Here is a 12679-nt window from a genome sequence, read left to right as displayed (position 1 = left end):
GAAGCAAAATCCCAAAGGGCCTATCGTTTGCTCAGAAACAATGGTTTATGATATCCACATATGCCTCCCAGATGGGTTGGGGCGCCCATCTAGCTTCTCAGTTCCGTCAGGGTCTTGGAACAGAGTGGAGTCAGGCGCTTCCTGAAGTTTCAGGGATTAATGCGGTTTGGAAGGCACTGGTTTCCTTCCGTTCAGCCATCACAAATCAGGCAATGAGGATTCAGTCGGACGACGCCACTACAGTGGTTTTTTTCGCCAGGGTGGCACGAAGGTAAAAGCTCTTCAAGAGCTCTGCTACCTCATATGTCTTGGGCTCAAGCGAATCTTCTCGCTATATCAGCTACCCAGGTCAGAGGGTCTCTAAAATTAGTTCAGATGACCTCAGCCGTAGCCTTTGGTCTCAGGCAGACTGGGCACTGTCAAGCTAAATTTTTTGGCGCTGGGTTCACGCTTCGGCAGGCCGGAGATAGACCTGTTTGCCACAAGGAGATACAGGAAAGTTCAATGTTTTGCTTCTCTCCATTCAGGAGAGTACCCAGTTGTCCTAGACGGTCTATCGATACCTTGGACCTTCGACATGGCTTATGTTTTCCCTCCTGTCGCTCTTATACCACGGATTGTTCATAAGTAAGATGAAGAAGGCAAGTAATTGGCAGTCCTGCCCTTCTGGCCGAACAGGAGTTGGTTTTCGGAAGTGGAAAACTTGACAATCTCACGTTGGCATCTCCAGTCTCTTCTCAAATATTGGAGAATGTGACTCTCCCCGTGGAAACTCTGGATATTTTTCACCTGACTGCATGGTTGCTGCAAGGGTGATCCTTCAAGGCCATGGTCTCTCTGACCTTTATGTGATGGGTTGCTGTCTTCTGTCCGCTGGTCCACTTCGTAAATCTATTTCAGAGTTTGGATGAAGTTCAGAACCTGGTGTTCACTTCGAGGTTGGATCCGGCCAAAGCCTCTATCCCGGAAAGTCTTTCTTTTTTGCAAGATGGGTTTGAAGCCGGCCTGGGAGTTTTATGCTCAGAGGCCAGATTTCAGCTCTAAATCACTTCCTGGTTCGTGGCTTTGCCTCAAACCTGCTTTTTCTAAGATTTCTTAAGTCCATAAGGCTTAAGAGGCCTCCTAAGTAGTACCTTTCCCTACTTGGGATCTGTCTGGTGCTTCGAGCCCTTTGTGAACCACCATTTGAACATTTACTGGAGGTTCCTATCAAGTTTCTTACTTTCAAGATGGTTTTCCGGGTGCCTATCGCCTCTGCTAGTTGAGTAGGTGTGATCCGAGCTCTCTCTTTCTCTCCGGAATTCACCTTTTTCATCGCGACTGGGTGGTCCTGCACACCAAGCCTTCTTTTTTGCCTAAGGTTTTTTCTGGTGCTGCAATTACCAACCTATTGTCCTACCGGGGTTTTATCATTTTCCTACGTCGGATCTGGAAAGAATGTGACATCTCCTAGATGTTAGAAGATCCCTGAAAATCTGTCTTCAGATGACTCAGGGATTAGATCCTTAGATCTATGTGTATTCTTTCATGGCGCTAACAGGGGTTGTGCTGTCTCAGGGCCCTCTTTGGCCTGATGGCTAACGTATACAATCAGGTTGGCTTATCAATCCAAAGGGATTCCCCTTAGTTTCCCTTTAAAGGCTCGTGCCTCTAGAGCTATGACACCTCCTGGGCTGAAAGAGCAGCCGCCTCACCTGAAGACTTCTGCAAAGCTGCTGCTTGGTCTTCCTTACATACTTTTATCAAGCATTGTAGGCTGGACGTATTCTCATCATCTGAAGCTGCTTTGGGCGTAAGGTGCTACAAGCTGTGGCCTGCTGAGTTCCCACCCTTTGTTGTTTGCAGGGGTCTTGCTATATCCCACTTGTAAGTACTGCCACTATACGAAGGGAAAAACAGTAATTTTACTTACCGTAAATTCCTTTTTTCTTAGTATAGTGGCAGTACTGGCTTTCCCTCCGCTTTCAAATAGATTAAATTCTATGCATCATTCGGTCTCCGTTTTGGTTCTTTTGTATTACTGGTGAGTGTCTCTGAGTTACAGCTTATATGGAGGCAGCAGGCGGAGCACAGCATTTAAATTCTAAAGAAGGGGGAGCTTCTTGTCCAGAATCCTAAGGAACATCCCACTTGTAAGTACTGCCACTATACTAAGAAAAAAGGAATTTACGGTAAGTAAAATTACTGTTTTTCAGCACATTTTTTTACTCGAGTCAATGTCTGTATTATGGCAATTTACATTGACATAATACAGACAAGGGGCTGTGTAGGAGGGGGGGCTGGCAGAGAGCTGTAACTTACCTCTCCTGCAGCTCCTTTAAGCTCCCTCCTCCTCCGCGCCAGTCCGGTCAGCTCCCTCTGTCAGCTCCCAGTGTAAGTCTTGCAAGAGCCGCGGGGTCAGAGCGCGGCCGCGAGACTTACACTGGGACTTGCAAAGAGAGCTGACCGGACCGGCGCAGAGGAGAAGGGAGCTGCAGGAGAGGTAAGTAAACGCTCTCTGCCAGCCCCCTCCACTGGACTGCCAATGCCACTGGACCACCAGGGAGTGAGAGCCCCCTCCCTGCCATGTATCAAGCAGGGAGGGGGGATGAAAAAAAAATAAAATAATGATAAAATAATAATATTTATAAAATAAAAAATAATAATAATAAAAATTATTAAAATAATAATAAAAAAAATAATAATATAAATGCCCACACCCCAGCCAAGGCTCTGCAACACACACACACACACTGTACTCATACACACACACTGCACTCATCTATTGTGCGATTCATTTGGTTTGTGGTTCAGCTAAACTTTGGATAAGAGTTTGTGAATTCACACGATCACCCGATTGGCACAAATTCGGATAAATCGCATAGCTAACAGAAGAGCATTAAAGTGGTGACTGTGCTTAGGTTTTAGCAGTGTAATAGATATATAACGGATTAAGCTGTAGAAAACATTTAGTGTAAAAAAAGGCAACATATAAAATACTTGTAAGTTCTCAGACATTGCTCAAATGGGCATATTGAGAGGTAAATTTGAAGACCAGATGTGTCTATTGCACAGTTGTAAATGGCATGACTGCCTCCAGCTATAATCCAGTATAGATCACTTTCTCCATAAGAGTGCTCAGCTCCGTACCTCCCAGCGCAAGTCTTCAAGGTACAAGACTAACAAGCCAAAGGTCATTGGATCAAGTATAGACAGATGCTCTCTGAGTGTCCTGCATTGCTCTCTGCATTTTGCCACACAACTCAAAGGCCTGGTTGAAAGGTAGCTGTTGCAGGTATTTGTCTTAAGACTTGATTCAATTAAGGAAGCACTCCATAACAACTTCATCTCAATCTCATCTCATCTCATAACAAATTCATATCAATTTCACAGTTATGTAAATGGTTAGCTAGTAGTCAGCTGAGAGCATCAGCTGACACTCTCAGGCTGTCATTAGCAACTTCCTTATTGAAGCCTTGTGCCATCACCAGAAGGTGAAGATGCAGCTCGGACGGGTGCCATTTTTGCAACTCTGGGGTTAAACCATTAATAAACAGTTTAATCCCTTAAGATTCATTGAGATTAGGTTATTATGATGCTTGGACTGTTCCTTGGAGATTGCTAACACTAACAATAATGCAGATATTCACATGAATGCCATGTGTATTAAAGGAAAAGATGTATTCCCAATGCTTTAGCATCCCTGTTCATATTTAAATATAGGTTTTCCTATTTGCCATAAAAATAAAATTAAAAAAGAAAAGAAAGCATTGGCCACTGGAAAAAGGTGAGTAAAATCCTTTCCTCTCTTCTTCACAGAATGTTATTGAAGAGGCGTGGCTTCATCCATCATGGTCCAATCCAATGCTCTTCATAGAGGAACACTGGGGACCTGATGTGCATATGCAGTGCAACACACACATCCAAGTTTTTTCACAGGAGAGCATTCAAAGAATGCTGTCCTTTGGGGACTTCTGCATCACGTGACCAAGTTTGAGTCTGTCAAAATGTTGAGTCTGTAGTGGCTAATGGTTGTATTACAGCCACTTGTCAGGATACATGAAGCAGAAAGTGATAATTGGTAATTACTTAGTAAACCGAAATGACGTGAGAATTGCAGAAAAGTCGATCCAGGCAGCACAGGTTAATAAACGAGTAGACAAGCAAAAAGGTCAGGCAACAAAGGAATACTAGTGTAGCACTTAGAGGAGCGCAGTACAATTGTGCATTGAAGACTGGGAAACTGGAGAAGGAAAGACATTTGGCATGCCCAAAGAGGTGGACTGCAAGAAGGATAAGCGATTGCTTTCCACAAGTCTAATGGGCTCTGCATTTGGATGGAGAGCTGCGTCGTTTGTATAAATGTTGCATGTACACTCCCGGCATTTGAAAATGCTCCACACAGGGAGCTGTTGTGAAGGGTTCACCGAGCCACCATTCTATCAGGACCCTGGCACACTCTGGTGCGGAGCTTTGCAGAGCAGAGGGAGAGACATAACTAGGAAGAGCCAGGTAAACAGCTGGAGCCCGACACCACTAGAGTTGGACTGAACCCTGCAATGTAAACACTGCAGTTTCTAAAAACCTGTATTACATTGTATGCTTAAAACTAAAGAACTTCTGCACCAAGACCACTTTATTGAGATGAAGTGGCCTAGGTGACTTTAGTGGTCCTTTAAATGAATCTACTCATTAACTTATCACTGTGCATAATGCAAATAAAAAACGATAAGGAATATGGGAATTATTATATTCTCTCTTAGAGGACTCAACTTATCAAGTGAATTAAACATACATTAGCCTAAGATTTAGACTCCAATCAATCTCAAGTAGTGCAGGACATGAATGTCTTGGAGCTGTCCTAAAAATAATAATAATCTAATTGGTGTGCATATATTTTTTTGTATATGTGTTTGTGTGTGTGTCTTTGTGTCTTTTTGCATGCATATGTTTTTCTGTTACATTTTGCAGCACCTTGAATGGCAAAGAAAAACCGTTGCATTACATTACATCTCTCTCTCTCTCTAGCGCTCTCTCTCTCTCTCTCTCTCTCTCTCTAGCTCTCTCTCTCTCTCTCTCTCTCTCTCTCTCTCTATATGTATATATATATATATATATATATATATATATATATATTATAGAATATTAAAGACGTAGGATTTTAGATCTAAAAGAGACACACTTGGGAGGTATTAAACTGCAATTTGAGACTATGTCAGGCACTGGTGCCAGTTTACAGTAATCATATTGATCTCTTGGCCTCTCTCTTTCGAGAAAGAAACAAAGAGGAGCATTCAAATATGACATTTACGTTCATTCTCTAAAGATCTATAAAATTCTAGTTATTATTACATTGTTCGTTATACTTTGTGCAATTTTCTAAAGAAAAATGTTTAATTACCTAACAGCAAATTGAAGAAAAATGGAATGTGACAGCAGACAGCAATCTGGGCCCCTTGGCAAACTTTGATTATGGACCCCATTGAAGGCTTGTATGGGTATGTATAGCATGAAATCATGCATAGGGATGTATAGGTGTGTATATGTATCTCAATATAACACTCCCAATATTCCCTGATTGTCATCAGTATAGCCATCACATGGGCTTCTTCCTGTCCCCCAGATGCAACTAGTCCATAAAAAAGCTAAATGATTCCGGGCATTTGACCCAACAGGAGCAATCTTATCTCTTTTTATTCAATGCCACCTTGCCTTCTCTGTAGGTCACTGTAACGGCACCCCAGGCATAAAATGGGTTAAAAGCCATTTAGTAGATCTTCCCCTTCCAGATATACAGGCACAGCTACTGCAGAACACCAAAACTCCCGAACTGGATACAAAATAGCATTCCACCTCCCGAACTGGAACCTCACAAATAGCTGCTAGCAGACGAACAGGTAAAGCAGATAATCAGCTTACACTCCTGGCAATCAGTCTCTAACAGCATACAGAAAATCCCCCCAAGAACGAGACAGAGCTCCGTGTTGTGGGTCAAGCCGTGGTCTGTTTTAATTAACACTCACAGACTTTTATGCAATTCAGATATAATTACTGAACACAATGGGTTAATGTAATTTATCACAGGCAGGAAAAATACAGTTTTTACAGCATATTCATAACTTCTAAAATATACATCACATTATATATTCACATTATATATTCACAATCAATCCATTCAGGGGAACAACATATCAAAAAATGGCATGAATCAGACCAGGGGTTCAGAAGTTAGTAAAGTATCTTTTGGGGCCTGGCTGGCAGCATGGCTATCTGGCCCAAACCGTTTTTTTCAGAGCCCTCTATCCTGGAGACAATGGGGAAAATAATCCAATTATATCCAGGGATAGAGGCAGACTCCATTGAGCACATGTTACCAGTAAAACACAAAAGGATACAAAAATATATAACTCCTATCATACTGAATTGAACGGGCCAAATCTCCCAGGGTCCATAGTCACAGGGCAAGAGGCGGGCAACCAGGCTCCTCCAATGCAATGTGGCAAGATTGGTCTTGTCAGATCTCTCCCCTTTTCCAAACAGACTAACAGGGTATCTGACCTCCTGCTGGTCAGTGCCCTTGTTAGTCCAGCAGCCCACCCACAAAACACAATCAGCCGTACAGCCCACCCACAATAAATGGTTACTACACCTGGGTAGAGGAGAAACTTGTCCAGGTCCAGGTGTCTCACCACATCTGTGTGGGGGACTGGTAGGTGGCCTTGGTGGGTTGCTGAGTGGGCAGAGACCAGCGGTACTCTGCCCTGGTGCCAGCGCTACCGTGGAAGTAGCCTGGTTGGAGCCTGGTTGTGGGAGGGGGAGACCAACTGTCTCCCCTTTAAATACACAGCTCTGCTGCTGGAGACCGACTGTCTCCCCTTTAGATACACAGCTCTGCTGCTGGAGACCGACTGTCTCCCCTTTGGCTAAACAGCTCTGTCGTGGGGGGGGCAGGACCGACCGTCCCTACCCCCTGTGCTGTAAGTGCAGAGACCACGGTCCCATCTGCGCGGTTGTGGGGCTTACTGTCTTCCCCTGGTATGGTAAGCTGCCGCTGGGGAGAGGGCGTAACAAGCTCCTCTCCCCTGTATACTTCCAGCCGCGGGGGAGGGAGACAGACTGTCTCTGCTCCCAATACAAAGTCCTGCTGCTGGGGAAAGGAGACTGGGCTCTCTATTCCCTGTAGGATACTCTGCCACTGGGGAATGGAGACTGGGCTCCCAATTCCCTTCTGTATCTCCCGCTGGGGAATGGAGACTGGGCTCCCAATTCCCTGCTGTATCTCCCGCTGGGGAATAAAGACTGGGCTCCCAATTCCCTGCTGTATCTCCCGCTGGGGAATGGAGACTGGGCTCCCAATTCCCTGGCATTCACTCTGCTGCTGGGGGACAGAAGCAACTATCTCTGCCCCCTGTATCTCAGCCTGCCGCTGGGGAATGGAGACTGGGCTCCCAATTCCCAATACATCACTCTGCCGCTGGGGAATGGAGACTGGGCTCCTAATTCCCAATAATTCACATGGCTGCTGGGGAATGGAGACTGGGCTCCTAATTCCCCAAAAATCATGCTGCTGCTGGAGGGCAGGAACAACTACCTCTGCCCCCTGTAACTCAGCCTGCCGCTGGGGAGGGAGGACGCTGCTCTCCTCTCCCTGCACTTCACACTGCCTTCCCGGCATACCACTCTGCTGCTGGAGGGCAGGAACAACTACCTCTGCCCCTTTAACTCAGCCTGCCGCTGGGGAGGGAGGACGCTGCTCTCCCCTCCCTGCACTTCACACTGCCACTGGGGAATGAGACTGGGCTCCCAATTCCCTGCAGGACCGGCGGAGAGACCTCGGTCCCATCTCCACCGGCCACCTGGGGTTCTTCCCAGTAAAACTTTACTCTCTCGTCCCAGCTGAATGGGTCTGGCTCTGGGTCTGTCACTCTGCTCTCCTGCTGAGCCTTCTCACTGCATTGAAACAGCTGCTGGTAGCCCTGTTCTAGCTCCATCTCCCGGGTCACCAGGTGGACCAGGTCTTGCTCAATCTCGTGAGTGTCATCCCAGTCATACCTGCTCTCCCTCCACTCCAAGAGATCACTGAACCGGGCTTGTGTAGGGCTCCCAAATTCGAACTCTGAAAAAGACTCCCATAACAAGCCAGGACCATCAAACTCCTCTCCCTCTGGCTTGTCATGCTCGTCCAGTGCAGGTACTGTGCCCCATACCACCAAAGTGCCTGGTAGGCATCTTCCAGCCATATCTCCTGCCATACCCGGAGCTCCAATTCCTTTACCCATTCCTCCAGGGGCTGCTCTCCCAGGAAGGGCATCCGCAGGGCTAGTCGCTTCTGCAATCGCTGTTCTTCCCTGGGGAGTCTCTCACCCCGCTGGTACTCCGCAATACCCAGTGCCTGGTACCAGATGCCTTTGCGAACTGCATCTCGGTCATCCATGGCACCCTCATCGTACTCCACTGCTGGTTCCATCCTGGTGCTGTCAGGGTCGCTGTACTCAGACATGCGTTGCCCTCAAATTGTAAAATCCACGGAATGGTGTCTCCTGTAGCTGTCCTTCTGGCTGTGGGAACGATCCCGCCGCGTGTCACCAATTGTAACGGCACCCCCAGGCATAAAAGGGGTTAAAAGCCATTTAGTAGATCTTCCCCTTCCAGATATACAGGCACAGCTTCTACAGAACACCAAAACTCCCAAACTGGATACAAAATAGCACTCCACCTCCCGAACTGGAACCTCACAAATAGCTGCTAGCAGACGAACAGGAAAAGCAGACAATCAGCTTACACTCCTGGCAATCAGTCTCTAACAGCATACAGAGACAGAGCTCCGTGTTGAGGGTCAAGCCGTGGTCTTTTTTAATTAACACTCACAGACTTTTATGCAAGTCCCCATGCAAGGGGACATCCCACAGGGAGGGACAACATGTAACTAATCCCGTACAGTAAAACATAAAACACACCACATTCAGGGGAACAACATATCAAAAAAATGGCATGAATCAGACCAGGGGTTCAGAAGTCAGTAAAGTATCTTTTGGGGCCTGGCTGGCAGCATGGCTATCTGGCCCAAACCGGTTTTACAGAGCCCTCTATCCTGGAGACAATGGGGAAAATAATCAAATTATATCCAGGGATAGAGGCAGACTCCATTGAGCACATGTTACCAGTAAAACACAAACGGATACAAAAATACATAACTCCTATCATACTGAATTGAACGGGCCAAATCTCCCAGGGTCCATAGTCACAGGGCAAGAGGCGGGCAACCAGGCTCCTCCAATGCAATGTGGCGAAATTGGTCTTGTCACAGTCACATTTAATGCATAGTGACCAAGATTGTTGCTTCTAGATCCTGTCTTCATCATACTCACTTTGTAATGCATACAGACTGTTTTATAATGTACTTCTTATATTCTCACAATCGTGGATACACTTCTGGTACTTCACAAGTGCATTTTCTCACCACAATCTTTTGCCTCAATGTACAATTACCATCTATATGAAAAAGGGAAAAAGAATTGATCAGTCTATAATTTTAATGTTAGGTGTATTTTAGAGACAGAATAACGAAAATAAAATCCAGAAAAACACATCAAAAAAGTTATAATTTGATTTGCATGTCAATGAGTGAAATAAGTATTTGACCCCTTTGACTTAGTAATTGGTGGCAAAACCCTTGTTGGCAATCACAGAGGTTAGATGTTTTTTGTAGTTGGCCACCATGTTTGCACACATATCAGGAGGGATTTTGTCCCACTCCTCTTTGCAGATCTTCTCCAAGTCATTAAGGTTTCGAGGCTGACGTTTGGCAACTCAAACCCTCAGCTCCGTCCACAGATTTTCTATGGGATTAAGGTCTGAATACTGGCCAGGACCTTATTGTGCTTCTTCTTGAGCCACTCCTTTGTTTCCTTGACTGTGTGTTTTGGGTCATTGTCATGCAGGAATACACATCCACGACCCATTCAATGCCATGGCTGAGGGAGGCAGGTTCTCACCCAAGATTTGATGGTACATTGCACCGTCCATCATGCCTTTAATGCGGTGCAGTTGTCCTGTCCGCTTAGCAGAAAACCACCCCAAAAGCATAATGTTTCCACCTCCACAATTGACCGTGGGGATGGTGTTTTTGGGGTCATAGGCAGCATTCCTCCTCCTCCAAACACGGCGAGTTAATGCCAAAAAGCTTGATTTTGGTCTCATCTGACCACAACACTTTCCCCCAGTTCTCCTCTGAACCATTCAGATGTTCATTGGCAAACTTCAGATGGCCTGTACATGTGCTTTCTTGAGCAGGGGGACCTTGCGGGCGCTGCAGGATTTCAGTCCTTCACGGTGTAGTGTGTTTCCGAATAGTTTTCTTGGTGACTATGGTCCCAGCTGCCTTGAGATCATTAACAAGATCCCCCTGTGTAGTGCCGGGCTGATTCCTCACCGTTCTCATGATCATTGAAACTCCACAAGGCGAGATCTTGCATGGACCACCAGACTGAGGGAGAGTGACAGTTATTTTGTGTTTCTTCCATTTGTGAATAATTGCATCAACTGTTGTCAGTCACCTTCTCACCAAGCTGCTTGGTGATTGTCTTGTAGTCCATTCCAGATTTGTTTAGGTCTACAATCTTGTCCCTAACATCCTTGGTCTTGGCCATGGTGGAGAGTTTAGAATCTGATTGATTGATTCTGTGGACAGGTGTCTTTTATACAGGTAACAATCTGAGATTATGAGCACTCCCTTTAAGAGAGTGCTCCTAATCTCAGCTCGTTACTTGTATAAAATACACCTGGGAGCCAGAAATCTTGCTGATTGATGGGGGATCAAATACTTATTTCACTCATTGACATGCAAATCAATTTATAACTTTTTTGACGTGTTTTTTCTGGATGTTATTTCCGTTATTCTGTCTCTCACTGTTAAAATACACCTACAATTAAAATTATAGACTGATCAGTTCTTTTTCACTGGGCAAATGTTCAAAATCAGCAGGGGATCAAAAACTTTTTCCCCCTCACTGTATGTAGTGGTTTTCATTCCACTGACATGAATAATACATAATACATAATAAATTGACATGCGTTTTTCTGGTTTTTGTTTTTGTTATTCTGTCTCTCAATGTTAAAATACACCTACCATTAAAATTATAGACTGATCATTTATTTGTCAGTGGACAAACGTTCAAAATCAACAGGGGATCAAATACTTTTTTCCCTCACTGTATAAGCATAGCATGAATGTACAATGTTGTTTTCAGTGCATGACTTTACAAATTGTCATATCATTGGTATGCAAACTAATTGTGGTATTTGTGAAATTAAAAATTCTTGACAGGGCTGCAGGAATACAAGACTTTCTTATCACAAGCAATATGGCATCTTAAACAATGTTATATTTTAATATATGCTCATTTCCACTTTCTTATACAATCTGTACAAGCAATGCATTTTTCATTTACTTTTAAACAGATGTAAATTGGCTTGCCTAACTTTAAAGTTAATTAGAAATGAACTAGATACATTACAGGAAACATAGATTGTTGATCAGAAAGTGACAGAGCAATTGAACTGATCCTTTTTAAAACCAGTGATAGTAATTAGTTCAAAAGGGCAAATCATACAGTTGACTTAAGGAGGCTTTAGATTCTTGTTCATGGCTTGAAAAAAGGCAAACAGAGGATTTTCTCATCTAAAGATCAGTGTGAATCCCAGAAAAAAAGTCCTATTATTTTTCCATTTAGATCTGGAGGATTGAAAAGTTCAAACCTTCTCTTTCCCAAGGCCAAAAAGTCATGTATCCTAATCTTATTAAGATTTTGATCATATTAGCACCTCTAGAGTAAAGACATAAAAAGATATACATAACCAAACACGTGAATTATTACTTAATTACATTAAATATCATTAAAGATTTGCACTGAGAACCATAGGTTTTGACAACACAGTATTATCAAATAATGAAATAAAGGTATAATTATTAAAAATATATATATATATATAAAAAAAATGTTAAACAGCAGCACTAAACACTTTTAATGACAAAACAAATGCATCAAATTGTTGTTTATAAATTTGTTTCCTGCAGAATCCAGTGCACACAAGTAGATCACATCAATTTTGTGCCTTAAAGAAAATATCAATAACAAATATTTTTGGTTGTCAATTTAAAATAAAAATAAAAATAAAAAGTTACGTGTGAAGGAATACCACAGTGAAAAAAAAATGTAAGTACTTCTTGGTTGCTATGGAGTTATACATTATAATGACCTATAAGATATTAGTTTGGTTTCTACTAGTAGAAACAGTACAGTACCGAATCTATAGGGTAGCATTGGGTACATCTTTTACATGGATTCTGGGTCTTTAGGAACCCAACAGTGCTTCACCTCATAAACCTTTACTGATATTTGAGCTTGTTTTGGCACATTTCTCCTTTCTTATTCTCTTGCTTGTCCACACTACAAACCAATTGTTTAAATGAAACACTAAAAGTTAAACATACCCCATTATACTTCCCTTGGAATAGATACTTCTATTATAAAATGCTTGACGATAATGAGATCCAAAAACATGATGGATTGTTATTATGCAATATTTAGGCATGCTTTGTAGTTGCTGTGGAATTTTTTGTGGGAGAGTAGAGTATGGAATGTGCCACTAAACTGATGTTCCTTTTCCATACCATGTGTGGTAGGCTGGGAGCTTCATC

Source organism: Pelobates fuscus, chromosome 3, assembly GCF_036172605.1.
Source record: "Pelobates fuscus isolate aPelFus1 chromosome 3, aPelFus1.pri, whole genome shotgun sequence".
Taxonomy (NCBI): Eukaryota; Metazoa; Chordata; class Amphibia; order Anura; family Pelobatidae; genus Pelobates; species Pelobates fuscus.
Note: the sequence above shows the minus strand (reverse complement) of the source record.